This window comes from Balaenoptera borealis, assembly GCF_965194805.1.
Source record: "Balaenoptera borealis genome assembly, chromosome: 14".
Classification (NCBI taxonomy): domain Eukaryota; kingdom Metazoa; phylum Chordata; class Mammalia; order Artiodactyla; family Balaenopteridae; genus Balaenoptera; species Balaenoptera borealis.
Window position 1 is genome coordinate 91,756,361 of NC_138875.1, and position 17,784 is coordinate 91,774,144.

The following is a 17,784-nucleotide window of genomic DNA, read 5'->3' on the forward strand; positions in this document are numbered from 1 at the left end:
ATCTCGGAAGTAGCTGCGGTCAGCGCCATGTTAAGTCGGGGCAAAAGGGACAGAGCGACTTGGGCGTTGGGCCCCGAAGCAAATTCCCAAAGCGGCGTTGGAAGTGCAGAGGGCGTTTAGATATGCAAAGGGACGGTTCGCCTTACAGATGACGAGGTAAATGCAAGTCGAAACTTTCGGGTGCCAATTTCCCCGCGATCGGAAAGTTGGTAGTGCCCTGGGAGAGCTCTGGAGAGCGCGAGCATCTCGGTTGCTGGTCGGCACCTCTTGGAGGGGGTGGTGCTGTCTTTCGGTTTTAAACGCGCGTTTCCGTGGCTCAGCGATTCCGCCTCCTGGGGTCTAGCGGCGTTGCGGTGTGTGTGCCCGGGGAGGATGCCCTGGGGTCGTCCGTGCCGGGCGCGTGGGAGTGGAGGTGCGGGTCGGCCAGATGCCGAGTCGCTGCGGGGCGTCGTGCGGCCCCGGGCTGCGCGGTTCAGAGCAACGAGGCCATGCCTGACCGACGGGGACCTCGAGATGGAAGTAGAAAGGACAGATGTGTTCGTGCGCTCATAAAAATAATGTGAAAGGACAGAAAATAGCAGTGGCTGCCTCGTGAGAGAGAGCAGAAGTCAAGGTAGTGAGGCAGACATCTTTCGCTCTGTACTCCTTTGTGTAACTTAAACGACATCATTTGTAATTTTTACCTTTTTTCTTCAGATAGAAAAATGTAACCATTCTTTCTCTGAGACTGTTTTTCAGTATTGTTTCGTGGGGGGCTGAGGTTACTGCACTTGCTCTCTGAATCAGGGCCTAGCCTGGCATCAGGAGTTTTTGGACGGCCTGTGTTAGTCTACACAAGGCCGACCTGCCGCGGAACCAGGATGACGTTGAGCCGAAGGAACAGCCCAGGCTTCTTGGGTGACAGGCTTCCAGACCTCGGGGACAGTGAGCCAACTCAGGCCAAAGGCCCATGTCAACTTAGTCTTAAAAAAGCGCATGTCTCCTGTCCGTCTCAGATTCAGGACACAGGAAAGGCCAGAATTTAAAATTCCTCTGAAGAAACTTGGTTTAGGGGGAAAAGAAGCGAATCACAGCACCCTAGCAGACCCTTTGGGTGTTGGGGCCAGTAGGTGCCTGGCTAATCAGGCCTTTCTGTTCAAGTGGAAGCCCTGTTCTCGGGATCACAGCTGGTGTAGCCCCAGCAGCAGCTCAGCTTTACAAGAACTGGCAGCTACTCTCTGGTTGAAACCTTATCCTCTCTGCCCCTCCCTGTCACCTCAGGCACATTCACTGGGTCAGTAGGGTCCTTGCTTCACAGATGTTCCCTTAAAGGCTGGGCTTAACTCACTCATGGTTTGGCTTCGGTGTCCAGCAGGCCGCAGTGGCTCTCCAGGTATGTAGATACGAGAGCAGACATAGTCTCCTCTGTGGACAGAACTGAAGTCCGTTCTCATAGCTCTGGCCAACACTCACTTTGATCTTTTGGCCCCTGAATTGCTGCCAGTGGTCTAGCTGTCTGGTCTGTCACTGAAGAGTGCTGACTGACAGATTAAAGACATTACTCTTTGGGGCTGCAGACTGTAAAAACAAATTGTCGCTGCCTATCAGACTGTCTAGGTCAGTCGCATAGATGCCCACCTTTGATGAAAACAAACAGAATTAAGCTATCAAGCCTGCCTCTCCCTAATCACTGACTACCACCTGCAGTAGTCATCATAATGGAAATTCCAATGTATCCCCCATCATGGTCTGGCAGAAGTGGAGGATTTTACACTCCTGATGTAGAAGCCAGCAGGTAACTTGGAGGTGGCAAACCTTATGCCTAGTCCACTGAGGGAGCCTTGTACCTCCTGCCAAAAGTTGGCCCTTGGTTTTGTGTTAAAAGAGGACACATTACTTGGGGCATTGATCTCCCTACTCCTGGAAAACTAACTATATCTGTCCTTTGACGCTTTCTCAGGGCTACCAGTGATGTCTCACCACTGCTGACACATTTTCAGAAAGTGTTATTTCACCTGATCAGCTAATGCTGGACACGTTGACTTGGCCCTTGAAATGAAACGAAACTAAGCTCTCGTCATGTTTTTGATTGTCTGGCCCATTTGCCACCTAACAGTGGTCCACCTTTTGTAACAAAGTCTATACAACAATGACTTATAGTGAAGGTAATCAAGGGACCTGCCAAACTCCATCATTTCCTGTTCTACTCACCTGAGTTGGGTTGTTTGGTTACTGTATTAATTTCCCATTACTGCCGTAACTAATTACTGCAAATTAGTGGCTTAAAACAACACAAATTTAACAGTTCTGGAGGTTAGAAGTCCAAAATGGGTCTCATTGGGCTAAAATCAAGGTATTGGCAGAATGGATTCCTTCTGAAGGCTCTTGGGGAGAATCCGCTTCCTAGTCTTTTCCAGCATTCCTTGGCTCATGGCCTCTTCGTCCATCTTCAAAGCCAGCAGTGCCCCGCTGAGTCTTTCTCACCATGCTGTATCTCTGTTACTGACTAGTACCTCCATCTTTCGCTTATAAGGATCCTTGTGATTAAATTGTACCCACCTGGATAATCCAGAGTAATCTCCCTATTTAAAGGTTCATAATTTAATCACATATGAACAGTCACTTTTGCCATATAAGGGAATATATTCACAGGTTCCAGAGAATAGGAAGTGGACATAGTTGGAGGCCACTATTCTGCCTACCCCAGTTACCGAACTCTGCTGTTCCTAAATAGGAATCATCTCCATTTGCCTGATTCCTGGATAATGTTCAAGAAAAAGTGGTAGGGAGATATGTGAGATTATACAGACTATTTTAAAAATTTAGGTATCCACCTTGACCATTCCTGGTCATGGTGCTTCCTTGTTTCACCCTCGAGCAACAACAGGCAAGCCTGAGTGTTATCCCTTGCAGGTGGCTATCCAGAAAGAATCATAAGGGATGAAAATAAAGTTTAATTCTGGTTCATTCAGCTGAATTTTCTTGTTGCAGTGACACAGTCTTGAATCATGAGAATAATAATCACTTGGTTGGGTACACTGCTTTCTGATTTCCCTTTCAGTGGCCCACATAGGGCAAAGTGGGAGATACAGTGAGTCTCTGAAATTTTTGGAAAAATGCCTTTGTCCCAATCCACACCATCATGTGAAAAGTCTGGGTGTGAATTTGGGTTAATTGTTGAAAAAATAAAGTTGTAACTTCTGAATACACTGATTGTGTAGCAGTGAAGAGAGAGCGACAACGTTGGTGATTTGGAGCAGGGTGACCCTTAGACCCTGGGAGGTACAGGGAGTTCATGGGGCAGCCAGTGCTCTTTTTGCCCCCTCATCCAGCACTGATTCAACAGCTGTAGCTGGCAATCTGACCTGCAGGCAAACTTGTCATGCCCACCCATATCCTATAAAAACAAAAAGCTGACTTCCAGATTCCAGTCCAAGGTGTAAGGAGCTTCAAGTTATCTCTCCCAGCCTCACAACAAGAAAAAAGCTGAAGAAGCCGGAAATCAACAGCTCTTCTCAGATCTAACAGATAATTGACCCCAAAATTGTAGAGACAGATAAATACAGGGAATCAAAATTACCAGAGCAGAAGCCACTACTGGAGCCAGTACCAGGATATTAAAACTTACACCTTAATTGGAAAATGGCCAGAGGCTCAGTGTGGACAAGCTTGAAAGTTAAAAACTCCAGGGGGTGCCAGTCTTAGAGGGGTCCTCACACTTTTGTTAATTTTACTCCCAGCAACCAAACACCCCCTGTGCTCCTGGTAGGGGCAGGAGAAAAGTAAACATTTTGAATATACCCAGAGTATTCTGTTCTCCTTCACAAAAGTCTGCCCTCAAGGGAAACTATTCCACCAGAACCTAACCTACTGGGGTTTTATTGGAGCCTACCTGACAGAGGGGAAGGAGAGAACCCAACTTCAGCTTCCTCCAGCCTGCCTGCCACACATGGGAAGGGCAATACCCAACTCCAGTCTTCTCTAGCCTTCCTGTCTCACCTGAGGTGGGGGAGCTTGGAATAGAACAATCTGAGAAGCACTGTAAAGGTCACAGCACAGGAGTACAGACTAAATACTGAGACCTAATCATAAGTGGATAGACTGCTTCCCCAGCCCCACACACTAACAATACACCAATAGGGACGCTGTGTAATAGGGGGTTACAGCTGCAAGAACTGCAGAGCTCAGACCTTACTTAAGAAGTAGTCTCTAGGGAAACCCAAGGACAACAGGGGAGACAAAAACAAATACACCAGAGAGGAAATTTTAGCCTCTATCATCACCTACACCTATAGGAAACAATAAGCAACCTACCTCCTAGCCAGATAAACATGAAACCTCACACTAAAAGCCTGTTTACCTCAATTCCTTTTACCCAATGCATCATGTTCCACTTTCAACCAGAAGTCTACAAGGAAGACTAAAAGACAAAAGCACAGTTTGAAGAGAGTAAGCATCAGAATTGGACTCAGACACGGCAGAGATTTTGGAATTATAAGGGCCCTCATGGAAAAAGTGGACAACATGCAATAACAAATGGGTAATATAAACAGAGAAATGGAAATTCTAAGGAAGAATCAAAATGAAGTGCTGGAGATAAAAAACATTAACAGAAATCAAGAATGCCTTTGATGGGCTCATCAACAGACTGTACACATCCAAGGAGAGAATCAGTGAGCTTGAAAAAATATGCCAACAGAAACTTTCAACGCAGAAATGCAAAGAGAAAAAAAAGTTTTAAATGAAAGAGCATGTCAAAGAACTTTGATGGACTAACATGTAAAGGGAATACCAACAGAAGGAAAAAGAAGAAAACAGAAAAAAATATTTGAAATAATAATGGCTGAGAATTTTCCAAAATAATGACACGAAACCACAGGAATCTCAAAGAACACCAAGCAGGATAAGTACCAAAAAAAATTACAACTAGACATATCATATGCAGAAAACAGAACAATAAGAGAAAATCCGGAGGTGAGTAAGAGGGAAAAAAAAACAAAAAACAAAAACACCTCACCTATTGAGGATCAGCATAAGCATTACATCAGGTTTCTCTTCAAAAACCACACAAGGAAGAAGAGAGTGGAGTGAAATATTTAAAGTATTGAAAGAAAAAAAAAAAACCCCCCGCTGAACTAGAATTCCATACCCTGCAAGGTTATTCTTCAAAAGTGAAGGAGAAATAAAGACTTTTTCAGACAAACAAAAATTGAGAGAATTTGTTGCCAGTCATCCTGCCTTGCAAGAAATGTTAAAAAGAAGTTCTTTAGAGAGAAAGAAAAGGATAAAGGTTAGAAACTCTGATCTACATGAAGAGTTAGAGAAGGAATAAGTGAAGGTAAAACAAAAACCTTTATTTTTCTATTCTTCAAAGAGGTAAAATAAGAGCAACAATGTAGTCAGTAATTATAGCTGTAATAAGAGCTAGGAAGAAGGAATTGGGAATATTCTGTTATAAGATTCTTGTGTTACCATGAAGCAGTACAGTGCTATTTGAAAATGAACTTGGATTAGTTGTAAATGTTTGTTGCAAACTCTAGGGCAACCATTACAAAAAAAACCTTTTTTTAAGTATAATTGATATGCTAAGAGAGGAGAAAAATGGAATCTTATAAAATGCTCTTTTAAAATAAAAAAGGCAGAAAAGAATATGATAAATAAGGAAAAAATAAGGGCAATGCATAGAAAACAGTAACAAATATGGTAGATATTTGCCTAACTATATCAATAATCACTTTGTTAATGATCTAACTACATCAATTAAAAGACAGAGACTGTCCTTGTGAATTAAAAACAAAACAAAACAAACAAAAAAACAAAAACAAAACCAGAAGAACCCAAGACCTAACTCTATGTCGACTACAAGAAACCTTTCAATATAAAGACATAGATATATTAATGGTAAATGAATGGGGAAAGTTATACTATGCTAACACTAATCAAAAGGAAGTGAGAGTAGTTATATAAATTTCAGACAAAGCAGACTTCAGAGCAAGGCAAATTATCAGAGATAATGAGAGGCATTACATGGTGCTAAAGGATTCAAAGCTCCAAGAAGATATAGCAATCCTTAACGTATATACACTAACAACACAGCATCGAAATATGTGAGGGAAAAACTGATAGAACTGCAAGGACAAATAGATTAATCCAGTATTATATTTGGAGATTTCAACACTGCATATCAGTAATGGGCAGATCCAGGAAGGGCATAGTTGAACTGAACAGCACCATCAATCAACTGGACTTAATAGACATTTACAGACTACATCATCCAATCAGGGCAGAAATCACATTCTTCTCAAGTTTGTCTGGAACATTCACCAAGATATGCCGCAATCTAGGCAATAAAACAGTCGAACACATTTAAAAGAAAGTAAATCATACAAAATATGTTCTCAGACCACAATGGAATTAAACTAGAAATCAACAGATAGTTGGAAAATCCCCAAACACTTGGAGATTAAACAACACAATTCTAAATAACAAGCAAAACAATTTCTAAATAACAAATGGGTCAAAGAAGAACTCTCTCAAGAGAAATTTTTAAATATTCCAAACGAAATGAAAATGAAAGTACAACTTAAAAGAGGAGATTTATGTATACATATAGCTGATTCGCTTCGCCGTACAGCAGAAACTAACACAACATTGTAAAGCAACTATACCCCAATTAAATATATATATTATATATATATATAAGAGTATGCTATTTCTCAGCTGCTGAACCTGATATAAAAATTAACAGCAACAACAAATTTGTGAGATGCAGTGAAAGCAGTGCTTAGAAGGAAATTTATAGTATTGAATGAATATATTAGAAAAGAAAAAAAGATCCAAAATCATTAATCTAAGATACCACCTTAGGCAACTAGAAAATAAAGAGCAAACAATAAATGCTGGAAAGGGTGTGAAGAAAAGGGAACCCTCTTGCACTGTTGGTGGGAATGTAAATTGATACAGCCACTATGGAGAACAGTATGGAAGTTCCTTAAAAAACTAAAAATAGAATTACCATATGACCCAGCAATCCTACTACTGGGCATATACCCTGAGAAAACCATAATTCAAAAAGACACATGTACCACAATGTTCACTGCAGCTCTATTTATAATAGCCAGGACATGGAAACAATCTAAGTGTCCATCGACAGATGAATGGATAAAGAAGATGTCGTACATATATACAATGGAATATTACTCAGCCATAAAAAGGAACGAAATTGGGTCATTTGTAGAGACATGGATGGACCTAGAGTCTGTCATACAGAGTGAAGTAAGTCAGAAAAAGAAAAACAAATATCGTGCATTAACACATATATGTAGAATCTAGAAAAATGATACAGATGAACTTATTTCCAGAGAAGGAATAGAGACGTAGACATGTGGACACAGGGGGGAAGGGGAGGGTGGGACAAATTGGGAGATGAGGATTGACATATATACACTACCATGTGTAAAATAGATAGCTAGTGGGAACCTGCTGTATAGCACAGGGAGCTCAGTTGGTGCTCTGTGGGGACCTAGCTGGGTGGGGTGGGGGGGTGGGAGGGAGGCCCAAGAGGGAGGCCCAAGAGGGAGGGGATATATGTGTACATACAGTTGATTCACTTTGTTGTACAGCAGAAACTAACAACATTGTAAAGCAACTGTACCCCAATAAAAAATTTTTTTAAAAATATTTTCATGGGTATATACACATGTAAAATTCAACAAATTGTAGGTTTAACCTAAGTTCAGTATCTGTGTATCACTTATAGGTTAACACAGCAGTAGAAAAAAAACCTGACACAAACTGTAAGAGCTTTTAACTTTCTTGACAAAAAAATAATAGCTTTCAAAAACAGAATTAAGCTTTTGAATTTATAAGCCAACTTACAATTGGGCATAAAAATGAACCCATAATTTACATAGTAATGAATCTGGTGTTTCATTAGTAAATTCGCAGACTGCTTGGCTTAAGGCCATTGGAAAATATCTAAATGCATTCAGCATGGATGGGAAACGCACACTGTCTGAAAGGAAGCAGTGGCTCTTGCAGATGTGGGCCAAACACACACAGAGGCAGAGCTATCCCATCACTAACCGGTCACTTCTACAACATCGGGCAACTGGATGCGGATACCTAGATTAGATTAGACTGGGCCGAGGAAAGCATGCCTCAGGTGGTTAATATCTGACAGTCTAAGAAATTTTTTAAAAAAATACTGCAGAGGGCTTCCCTGGTGGCGCAGTGGTTGAGAATCTGCCTGCCGATGCAGGGGACGCGGGTTCGAGCCCTGGTCTGGGAAGATCCCACATGCCGCGGAGCGACTGGGCCCGTGAGCCACAATTACTGAGCCTGCGCGTCTGGAGCCTGTGCTCCACAACAAGAGAGGCCGCGATAGTGAGAGGCCCGCGCACTGCGATGAAGAATGGCCCCCACTTGCTGCAACTGGAGAAAGCCCTCACACAGAAACGAAGACCCAACACAGCCATAAATACATAAATAAATAAATAAAATATATTAAAAAAAAAATACTGCAGAATGAAAACTAAGAGTTATTTTGAAGGCTATAAAGGGAGAAATTAAAATTCGCTCATGTATAAGACTTGCAAAGTGAGAGGGGTGACTGAGAAAAAATACTTTTCCTTCTGAGGAAAAGTTTAATGAGAGAGAATCTGGAAGACGGAAAGAAATCAGAGACACCTCGAGGAAGGAGACATTTATCTTTGTCTACTCTTTGTCACTGAGACCAGGGGTCATAGCCAACTCCATGTTTATACACAGGGTGGTTTCAGCGTGGCTATAACCTCACAAAGACTCATAGGCCATCAACACCAGATACTGTATGTAGGTCCCACCACCCTGGTAAAATCAGTGGTTGAGTTTACCTCTATGCGTCATCCCTACCAAGGAATTATTCATTTGAGAAAACAAGCCGAATACTGCTTTTACAGAAGACACTCCCCATAAGTGGTCGTCAGGAAGCTGTTCTACCAGGAAGGCAGGACAGCGGACAAGATGCCATCGTTCCCCACAGAGCCTGTGACTTTACGGGAGAGGCCAAGCCATGTGCGCACAGCAACCGCAACACAGGCAGTGGGGACAGAGGCCTCGGGGGCACCCAAGACAGCAAAGACTCCTTCTGGATGGTCCTGAGGCTGTGCGACCCCCGAGTGGGGAGGGTAAGAGTCGGCCTCTAGAATGGTCAACTGCACTTGAGGTCAGACATGGCCGTGAGCAAGGTAGGAAATGCCAGACAGGTAGGAAATACCTACTCTAGTGCTCAGAGCTGAGGCAGGAGAGCTCCCACTCTATGAGTAATGCACCCTCCCTCCAAGGAAGAGTTCCAGTGTTAAAGATTATCTAAAAGTCACCTCCTTATTCTGCAGAGATGCTTATTGTATTAGTGCAGTCATCTGCTCTAGAAGGCCACTCCCATCATAACTAGTGAACACAATATGTTATCTCTGATCAATTCAATGAAAACACATTTTTCAGAAGCCAATTTCCCAAATACACCAAGCTTTAACATTCACCAACATCACTGACTTACCAAAATCTTACTATTAATAATACATACATTTTGGGACTTCCTTGGTGGTCCAGTGGTTAAGATTCCACGCTTCCCAATGCGGGGGGCCCGGGTTGGATCCCTGGTCGGGGAACTAGATCCCGCATGCTGCAACTAAAGACCCCACGTGCTGCAATGAAGATCTCGCATGCCGCAATGAAGACCCAGTGCAGCCAAATAAATAAAAATTTTTTTTTAAAAACATACATTTTAAGGCAATTCATATTTGTTGGGATGGTTTTTTAACATTATTTGAGGATAGCTAGGAAGTTTTAGTTGAACAGATTCTGTTTAATTTTAATGGAACCATTAAAAAGATTGTTACCTGTTGACTGTCAGGGTGGTTTAGTATTCTAATGAATATAATATTTACTTAAAAGTGTATACTTTGTCATTAGTATCCCAAATCTAATTACAAATTGAGGTGGAAAATGAGATAAAATCACAAAAGTAACCCAAATCAGGAAAACATTGATCTCACTGTTGAAATAGAATCAGGAAACTACTGGGAAAATATTGCTGTAACAGAGAGGAAAGTGTCCCTATTCCAGAGAAACTCCTGTGAATGTCCAAGAGTTAAAGAAAAAAAGAAACTCTGAGTGACCAGAGACATTGAGGGAGAATCCAGAGACTACAAAACCAGGCAACACAGGATTCAGATAAATTCCAGACACCGTGTCAACACAGACTCCTTACTCCTAAAGGGAAGCCACAGATAAATGGTATTTCACTGAGTTCAATAATTACTGATGTATATTCCACTTCTACTAGTGATTCTTAACTATTCTTTTTATAAAAGCCGTTGTGGGAATGTACACATGCCACCTCCCACCTCGAACCTCCTCTACCCCAGCCCTACCCAGTCTCTGAGAAAAGCCCAGCTGTCCTACAAGAAGCACAAAACTTTTCTTTAAGTGACAATAGGTGATGAAATATAGGTGAGAAAAATTTACAAGTAAGTAAATCAATTCCTGTAAGAAAAAATGTACAAATTGTGTCAAATGCCCTCTAGAAACGAAAATCTGCCAATTTGCTATACCATGAATGGAGAGACAATATATTAAAAAAAATTGTAGGTGAGAATAATAATAAATAAAATTTAAATATAAATCAGTGAACATTTTTTAATTTGGTGGCATATGTTCCTACATGTCAGTTGCACGCTGAGGAAGAAAACGGGGCAAAAATCACAAAATAGCAGGAAAAACAAAGCCAAGAAGACAAATGACCCATCTGTTAGATCAGGCAGAGGAAGGAAGCTACCCAGGACCGGACTTGGCCTGACAGGAATTTCCATCATAGGTGGCCAGAAGTACAAAAGACCCTGGAAACTCCGAGGGGCCAGGGAAGTGGCGGGAGGATTCCTATCTTTAAGGAAGTGGGCAACAGACTCTGCTGGGGCCGGGGGGAGGGGCCACGCAGGCCGGCACCCGCCCCAGCCCGAGCCCTGCTGCACAGACCCTCGCGGAGCGGCGTCAGCGCGGGGAAGGGCTGCCGCCCCGAGCCCGGGACAACGGCGGACCCCCGCTGCGGGGCCCAGGTGCCAGCCCGGGGGCGCCCACACGGCGGGCCCTGCAGATCCTCCGACCTCCGCGCCGCCAGCTCTCCACCCCTTGGCACCCGGGACGTGGACTGAGCCAAAGCGCGGCAGGGGAGCCGCCTCCGCAGCGGGAACGGCCCCCGCCAACCTCAGCACCTAGGCCAACGGCAATTGTCCGCCTCCCGTTGCTGGGCAGGATGCTGTCTCCCGGCAACACAGAGGCGCGGAATTGGCTAACAGACGGACAAGGATTTTAGCCAATGGCGTCTTGCGCCAGTGGGCCGTGGGCGCCCTGGCCAATGGAAAACGTGAGCGGTCAGTTACTAAGCTGAAACCGGTCACTACGTAGCGCGCCGGCGGAGGATGGAACCCAGAAGGCACTAGCTGAGCGTTGATAAAGGGAAAGAAAATATTCTCTTTGAGCCAGATTTAAAAGTTTTGCTTGCCTTCCTAAACCCACTAGGCTTTCAGTGTTGTTCAGCCTCGCTCATGTACTGCTGTCGATCTGGCAGCCGCTCTGCCCCAGGCCACCCCCATCCAGACCCGGGTTTTTCCCCGAAGAGCCCCGGGGACCGGGATGCCAAGGGATCACTGCACAGAGAAGGCAGGAGCGGCGACCTCCCAGGAACACTGAAATCAGTGCTCTTACTTATTTCTGCTTTAATTTTACTTTTAATTATGTTCTTGGGAAAGAAGTGCCGCATTCCCGCGGGCTGGAATTTAAGTGGGTGGTCGGTAAGCTCAGTGACAGAAACCTGGCTGTCTGTGATGAGTTTCCTTGGGCTCACAGGATGGGGACAGGGGTGTCAGAGAGGTGAGCTCTATTAGCCAGTGATGGGTCTGGTTTGAAATAGTGGAAAGATAAGAGGAAGAGTAACTCATCTGAGTATACATTTTGGACAGCTGTGATTTGGGAACTTTTTATATATTCAATAATAAAACAAAATAAACAAGGTTGGGCTTAAAACACTTAAAATTGAATACAAAGATAGGGGCATGGACTTCACTGTGTTTCAAATGAATACTACTAGGAGAAATACTAGGAGAAATAAAAAAGAACCAGTCCAAGTAGATTGAAATATCAATACTTTTGTTACATGTGCTTAGGCCAAAGACAGAAATAACTGCAAAGAATTCTGAAAGCTACTAGTAGGTTGTTTTTTGCAGTAGTATGGTGTAGAATTCTAGAATTATTTTTGTATTATGTAACTGAATACATGATTAAATAACTGAGCAGTGATTAGTATTATTGGGACCTACGGTTTTCCCCACTGGAGAAAGGAGATACAGACACTGAGGAGGGAAGAGGAGAGCAGTTGCAAGAGGTTAGATTAGAATTAGTTACGGCAGGGGTTCATAATGGGCACATATACGGGGTTATGTGTGTCTATTTCCTAGCTCTGTCCATTAAAACGGCCTAGCTCTAATGATTCCTCAGTAGCAACGAGCACACCAGCCTCCATATTGAGATTGATAAATCCCATTCGCCCCTGATAGGAACCAGCCTCCCTTGGAGAGGGGTTGGCTGAAGCAGGGAACACACAAGACTGACATGAGGGCAGGGTCAGCGTGGCACAGCTGCCCGACATGGTGGCCACACCCCGCAGAGATGTTTTCCTGTGGTCTTTGCTCTGCGGTCCTCAGCCAGTCACTCCCTCTCCGGGCCCTGCTTCCTCCCTAAGAGAACAAAGGACTGGATCCTGGCAGCCTGGGGTCTCTTTTGCCCCCTTTGCTCCCGTACCTACCTGTGACCCTGTGGTCTTTCTCCAGCACCGGTCTGAACAGTGGAAGGGGGTGTAAACAAGCTGTGAAGCCACAAAGCTGAGCCCCCACCCTCGCTCTGAGGCGTCTAAGTGGCTCTTCTGCTCTCGTTTCACAGGAGCTGCAGCCTGAGGGTCTCAGCACTGCGCTGGGGCTGGGCAAGAAGGGGAAGCCTCCCCAGACTCGGCGCACGGCTCGCAGACCGGCCGGGTGGGAAAGATGGCACGGGGTGGGGTCCGCAGCCTCTCACTGCTCCAGTGGGGCCCGCAAGAGGTTGCACGCGGGCCCCCGGCGTGTGCTAGAGGAACTGGCGGTGGCAGCTTCGTGGGCTAGCGCTGGCCTCCAGTCCTTCACGTGTGGCGACCACGGCCCGCAGGTCTCACCGTGAGGGCTCGCCTTCCGACTTCTAACTCACTGCAGGTTGGGCCACGCCCACCTTGAGCCCGAGCTGAGTCGCTGTGAACGTCCAGACCACGCACTGGAGGCCCTGCTCCGCGACAGCAGAGGCAAAGGGACCGGAGGCCCCTGCCTCCCAGCCCCCCAAGCCTGTGCGAGCAGACGGCAGGGACGCCATTCCCTCCCTCCTCGCCCGGAGCGCAGCTGGGGCTGGTGGCCGGCGCCAGCAGGGGCAGCCATCTCGGGGCCCCTGTGCCGAGCTGCTTCCCCGAGGGAGAAGCAGTGCGGGCAGGGCCACAGTCACTGCCTCCTATGGCTTGCCCGTGGCCTTCAGCCTCTGCCTCAGCAAGCACAGCTGGATGCTGGGTGGCAAGCCCGAGAGCATCCCTGGCAGGAGGGCACTTGCTCCTGGGGGCCAAGGAGGCCGCAGCAGCAGGGCCCCCGGCCCAGCCAGAGGTCCCCTGACAGCCCACCGCAGTCCCATGGATGAGGAGGTGGTTCTGACCCTCTCAAGGGACCGGCAGCCGCCCCGACCCCTGCCCTGGTGCTGGCTTCCACGCAGCCCTACAGCCTCGGGCTTGGGTAGCAGTGGGCCCTGCAGCCGGGGCTCCTCTTGCCCGTTCAGTGTCAGCCCTCACTGGGGCTTCAACACAGACTCGTTTCTTAAGAACGTTTAAAACGTGAGCACACAGAGCAAGGTTTGGACGGTAAACTGTTGTGGATATGATTAGATGCATACAGATGTACTGTTTTACGTAGACATGCTAGTGGCCCCCAGGAAAGTCAGGCTCAGGGTACCAGCTCCTGCATTTCAGGGGCAGCTTTTCTCCTTCTCCCACACTTCAATAAAAAGTAGGGGCAGGAAGTGAGGTGGGGACCTGCAGCCCATCCGCTGGCATCGTCGTGCTGTCCGCTCTTAAATCTGGTACTGGGGAGAAGCAGGAGGGGAGGAAACACCCGTCAGAAAATCCTGGAGCCACAGGGAGCTCGACTGGGGGATGAGGGGACCCTGGGCTGGTGGCATGTGGGACCTTCAGCTGCGGTAGGGTCAGTGCCCAGGCAGCCAGGGAGCCCTGGCCACTCCCCTTCGAGCCCCTCCCCGTTGTCTCCTGCTTTCTGACCCTGACCCTCCCCTCCACCGGAACAGATGTCACTGCTTAAATGTCAGTCCCACGGGGCTCGGGGCTGGGAAGTGCCGAGCCTCCCTCATGGCCAGATGCCAGCTTGGAGAGGCCAAGGGCAGGAAAGACTGCCGTCGGCGCCCGAGAGCTTGCTCACGTCACATTGGAGAACATCCAGGAGGATGGGAGACGGATACAAAATGGAAATTTCAAACATGAAAAGCATTTTATACGAAATGTTCACAGCACTGAAAAAGCAGTTTAACTCAGAACAAAGTGACTTTGGCTCTGACTCTGACAATGAGTGAGCAAAGCTCGTGTGACACCTCGCCCACCTTTGCCCACCTGCGCCCCAGGTTGTTCTCACCTGAGCACCCTGGGCTTGTGCTCTGGGGAAAAAATTCCCTCTGGGTTTACATTTCGTCTTCAGAAAGCCACCTCTCATCTTCCGGAACTTTTTTGGAACTGAGGGTTTTTCTCGCCCTCCGGAGGTCCCACGTTCTTTGTTTCCCAGATTTTCTTCTCTATCTCTTTGATGTTACTTAAGAAGAAGGATAACATGAAGGAGGGATTAGTGATCACTAAACCCTAGGGATGATCCCTCTAGCAGTAAACTGGTACATGGTTCTAACCGGTTCTATTATTAGTGCTGTTAAATATGAATTACTAAAATTTAAAACAATATTAAATCAAAAGCTGATTTTAGAATAATTCTATTACAGCTCAAACTGTAGAGAACCAGGCAAATGGAACAAAAAAATAAATGTATTTCTTGCTTTCTGTTGACTTACATTGCTGTTTCAAGGGAAAATGGGTGTATTCACATGCCTTGCCATATAGAGGAAGAGAACATATTTTAAATTCTAATTCAGAGGCTGTCATCCTGCAGCTCTTCACATACTATAGAACTATATCTCCTCTTTGGCAAGTAAGGTAAAGAGGCTAATTTGTGACTGGATATTTGTGGCCAACACAAAGTCAGGCGATATATCACTGCGCAGGGGTGGGAGGATGGGGGTGGGGAGTGGGCATCTGCTGTTGCCCCAAAGAGACCGAACCCAACGAAGAGCGAGGTCAAATCAATGACCTTGACACACCTGCACAATCGTACTGCTCCTGACGAATTCATCATCCAACTTTATAAAACTGTTATACGATCACCAGCTTATCAACTGCATAGCAGAATTTCTTTGTCCCATTTTTGTGATAAGAATTAAGAGAATGGTCATAAAGGGTCTAACTGGATAAGCACATGTGCAGAGACATTTTTCCAAAATAATTAACACTGCACAGTTCTGTGAAAGGAAAAGTGTACACTGAAATGTAACACACCATTTAAAACTTGAACATCAATAGTATTAGCACTTGTCGATATTTTCTAAGATGCAAGCCACATGTTTTAGATTTAAAACGTTTGGTAGATACTAACCAAACTTTAGTATTTAGTAGCTAAAATAATCAAGTATTTTTTAACCAGGAACAAATATATTTTTGGTATGCAATTAATTATGTGAATTACTTGAAATTTGAAAATGAGGACTTAACAAATATTGAAAAATTCTTCGTAAATATAGGGTACATAAAATACTTTTATTTTGTGGGAATGAAAGGATATTAAAACATACCTTGAAAGCATCCATCCTTTTTCAAATGTTCACTCATTTATTTCATCAGAAAAAATTGAATATTGTAGACTAATATGGCCTAACATAGCATAAAATTGTCTGTGATTTCTAGGTGTGCCCACTGTGTCCCCCAGAGCAAACCCAGCCAGAACGGCTGATTTCAGAAGGTTATGAATGTCTTGATGCCCCATTTTTGTTCTAAATTCTCTATACTTACATGCAATTTGAGTGTCATTTATTATATATAAATTTTTACTTTAGCTGCTAATATCAACTATTCACATGCAGTCTAGTGCATATAAAATATAATGACCAAGGGACTTCCCTGGTGGCACAGTGGTTAAGAATCTGCCTGCCAGGGCTTCCCTGGTGGCGCAGTGGTTGAGAATCTGCCTGCCAATGCAGGAGACACGGGTTTGAGCCCTGGTCTGGGAAGATCCCACATGCCGCGGAGCGACTAGGCCCGCGAGCCACAATTACTGAGCCTGCGCGTCTGGAGCCTGTGCTCCGCAACAAGAGAGGCCGCGATAGTGAGAGGCCCGTGCACCGCGATGAAGAGTGGCCCCCGCTTGCCGCAACTAGAGAAAGCCCTCGCACAGAAACGAAGACCCAACACAGCCATAAATAAATAAATAAAATAAATAAATAAAATTAAAAAAAAAAAAAAAAAGAATCTGCCTGCCAATGCAGGGGACACAGGTTCGAGCCCTGGGCCGGGAAGGTCCCATATGCCACGGAGCAACTAAGCCCATGTGCCACAACTACTGAGCCCACGTGCCACAACTACTGAAGCCTGCGCTCCTAGAGCCCGTGCTCCGCAACAAGAGAAGCCACTGCAATGAGAAGCCTGCGCACTGCAACGAAGAGCAGCCCTTGCTCACCACAACTAGAGAAAGCCCACGCACAGCAACGAAGACCCAACGCAGCCAAAAATAAAATAAATATATAAATTAAAAAATATATATAATGACCAAACAAAATGTCGTGAAATTCAGTGGATAGCTCTGAAATATTTTCATGCACTTAATTATAAACATGATAACTACCTGTGGGTTATTAAAAGATGCCTTCCTAACCTCTCTTCCCAAAGGACACAGATTAAAACAATTACCAAAAACTGGTGAATGATTTTACTCTCTAGAAATCTGTAAATGTGAGACTCTTTCCATCCTTATTGTGAGGACTGATTTTTAAAGCTATCTTACTGATGGCTTTCAGGAGTCTAGTGCTACATTATGATTTCTAACAAATGCAGAAGTATCATATGACAAACAACTTTGAATGTTCCTACTGTATACATGAAAATACTAATGTGGCTGTGAATTACAATGAAACAACCTATGAATCATTTTTTTATAATTTGTGCATCCAACAGAATGTAATAAATTTATTATTCCCATATAATTTTAATTATTAGTAATATTCATGATGAAATATTTTAATTCTTTACATGTAATAGTACACTATTGATCTTTATTTTATTTATGTTCACCCCTTATTTTTCCATCCAAAACCAACCAGCTCTAAGACATACTTTCTTTCTTTTCCCCCAATAAAGTGTAATTCCATTCCTCATACCTTCTTTACTGAAAACATGCATTCTACTTTCCTACTGTATACTGAAATGCTTCCTACTGAAGAGGGTTGTAGAGGGGTTTAGGGTCCCTCCTCTTGCTGACTGTCAGGTCTCTGTCCACTTGTCCTGGGGGGTTGATCCAAAGGTCCCATGTAGAATGAAGTCATCTCTTGAGTGTTGGTGAGCTGATATCCTTGGCTGAGGACCACCTGAAATTTCATTGCCTGAAG

The 17,784-nt window shown here is 44.8% G+C and overlaps 2 long non-coding RNA genes across 2 annotated transcripts in view; one reads left to right on the top strand and one right to left on the bottom strand.

The window, feature by feature from the left end:
* The first annotated feature begins 20 nt into the window (after nucleotides 1-20).
* On the top strand, nucleotides 21-15,129 carry LOC309611230. Its single transcript, XR_014234409.1, has 2 exons — nucleotides 21-156; nucleotides 12,955-15,129. It is a non-coding gene; the product is annotated as an uncharacterized lncRNA (long non-coding RNA).
* Nucleotides 15,130-16,366: 1,237 nt separating this feature from the next.
* LOC309611229 overlaps nucleotides 16,367-17,784 on the bottom strand; it is a 29,710-nt gene continuing 28,292 nt past the window's right edge. Inside the window, exon 5 of the long non-coding RNA XR_014234407.1 lies at nucleotides 16,367-17,778. This is a non-coding gene — a long non-coding RNA (uncharacterized lncRNA). The remainder of the gene's footprint in view (nucleotides 17,779-17,784) is intronic.